This window comes from Microplitis mediator, chromosome 5 (genome assembly GCF_029852145.1).
Source record: "Microplitis mediator isolate UGA2020A chromosome 5, iyMicMedi2.1, whole genome shotgun sequence".
NCBI classification, from domain to species: domain Eukaryota; kingdom Metazoa; phylum Arthropoda; class Insecta; order Hymenoptera; family Braconidae; genus Microplitis; species Microplitis mediator.
The window spans coordinates 12,461,103-12,463,649 of record NC_079973.1 but is presented as its reverse complement, the minus strand read 5'-3'; the positions used below and the strand labels follow the sequence as shown (position 1 = coordinate 12,463,649).

The 2,547-nt window shown below is 23.8% G+C and overlaps 1 long non-coding RNA gene across 1 annotated transcript; it reads left to right on the top strand.

Annotated features, from left to right (window-relative positions):
• Window positions 1-296: 296 nt before the first annotated feature.
• Window positions 297-1,326, top strand: LOC130668416 (uncharacterized). Its single transcript, XR_008990010.1, has 3 exons — window positions 297-530; window positions 601-726; window positions 817-1,326. It is a non-coding gene; the product is annotated as an uncharacterized LOC130668416 (long non-coding RNA).
• Window positions 1,327-2,547: the final 1,221 nt, after the last annotated feature.

The window sequence follows — 2,547 nt, the reverse complement described above, 5'->3', positions numbered from 1 at the left end:
CCTCTGCTGCTGCCTAGCACCATAACTTTTAAATCAATAATCATTAGGTTCAAATATATATTTATTAACCTCAAACATATATATATATATATATATATATATATATATATATATATATATATATATATATATATATATATATTTATTCTGAATGAATCTATTTTTTTGTGTCTTAGTAATAATATTATTATTAGAGTTAATATAATAATATTTTGCTTGAATATTTGGATTTGTTGGCACTATAAAATAGTTTAGTTGTCCATTAAATAAATATTTTCTTAACTTTACCAAACGATTTTATTATCTTAGAGAGAGAAATATTAATGTCAACCAAATAGAGTCTATTAATTCATTTGTTAAAAATGACAAAATAGATTATATTGACGTAATGAAATTTAGTTGTCCCAAATAAATATCAGTTTAACAGAATTTAACAAAACCGATTTAATTGCCCGAAGAGAAATTTTTTCTCAGTGTAATTATCAAAAAACTTCAAAACAATTTACGTTCATACCAAAGGACATGTTGAGGTAAAAATTTTAAATTCACGCCGTCTAAATTTAACAGCTGATTAATAAATATTTAATTAATTGATTCCAGGCGTGATAATATTATACTAAATGAACACCAACAACTAATTAATGTCAATAAAGTATTACATTAAGTTCACAGTAATTATATTAAGTTCAGTATACAAATAAATATTTTCAACACCTGTTGAAATTGGTAAGTTTTGAAATTGTACTGATTATTGTTTACGGTAATTAAATTGTATTGCATTAAATAAATTTAGTATAAATTAATAATTTTGTGTAGATAAGACATACCAGAATGATCGTCGTCGGAAATATTTATCACAATTGACTTTACTGTCGAAGGTTAAGAGATTCATTTAGTAAACAAAAAAATCACACGTTAATAAGATTATTGATGAATGTAAATCAAGAGAAATAGTAATTAAAGTTGACGAACAATAATGCAGAGTAATATGACAACAGTGGCGGTTTTACAACCTGGAGGAGTTTTTTATCAAGCTTTAATTTTCATGTTTGAATTAGGTTGCTGCGTTTGTCATCATGGATATAAGAATGCAACTTGAAATAGATGTGAGAATCCATAGACTTTTTATTTTCATTTATATTTATTTTATGTCAGTTATATTATTAATTTTCTACTAGACATCAAAAATTTTTTAAAATGTAAAAGCTATTGTTTTAAATTTGATTTTCAAAAATTTAGCTTTGTGCGATTATTATCAGTAATAAATTTATGTGTGTATATATATTTTTAACGAATTATTTAATTTTAATTTTAATGGTTTTTATTGTAATTGAAATCAGTGGACTCCCGAAAAATTTAATCAATTAATTAAAAAAAAAAAATTAAAACCTTAATTTAAAAAAAGACAATTTCCCCGCGATATAGATTAAAAAAAAAATGACTTGTAATTTTCAATTACAAGTTATAACAAATTTGTTAAATAAATTTCGGCATAATTGACCTGTAGCTTATGTTGCTTGTATAATTGCTAATAAATATTTTCATTTTTTATAAACATAAATTTGACATTTACTATTTTTTATTAGATAATATTACCCATGCTCTATATAAAGCCGTTAAATTGATTAATGAAAGACTTAATAAAATCAATATTGATAGTATTTTCGGAATAACTCTCGCTGAAGGTAATTTAGTTATTTTTAATAGATAATTTTTAGTGTTACTGAAGTTAGCCGGCGTCTGATAAGTTTTGGATTTTATTAAAAACGATGAATTATTAAAAAAAAAATATTCGAAAAAATTCCACCTACAGTTTTTCCAATTTTCTACACGTGCATAATTTTTTTTTTTTTTTTTTTGTAATTCATTTGGTGGAAAAAAATTCAAAAATTGGTTGATTGTCGGGTAACTTCCAGTTCATAAATTTTATTAAATTGATAAATCAATTTTATAAACAATTTTAGCAAATTTGATTGCTGTTTTATCGTCATCTAATATAAAATTTTTACCTCGTAAACAATGGACTTTACTTAATGAAATTATAAATTTATGTCTAAGTTCTTGGGCGAATTTTGATAAACAGTTAGATAAAAAATATGATTATTTTACTATGAGTAAGTATATTAGTATATATCGATAACATACTTCCCGATAAAAAAAAATTTATACAATTGTATGAAATTATACATAAATTGGATAGAAAAAATGGCCCGATCCAATTGTATACAATTTGTATAGAATTGTATACAATTTTTATGCAGATCGTATACAATTGGATCGGACCATTTTTTCTATCCAATTTATATATAATTGATATATAATTTTATACAATTGTATAAAATCTTTTCTCATCGGGTTGTATTTTATTTTTACATTTAATTACCCGAGTCAAAATTAAAAAACTAGATTCAGCCTCCAAATTCTACTCGAGGGTAAGGAGGCTGAAATTAGTTTTTTAGATAAGCCCAAGCTGTACAACGAAACCTTAATTTCAGCCTAAACTTGGTATTTTTGTCCGCTTTTACCAAGTTTAGGCTGAAATTAGTA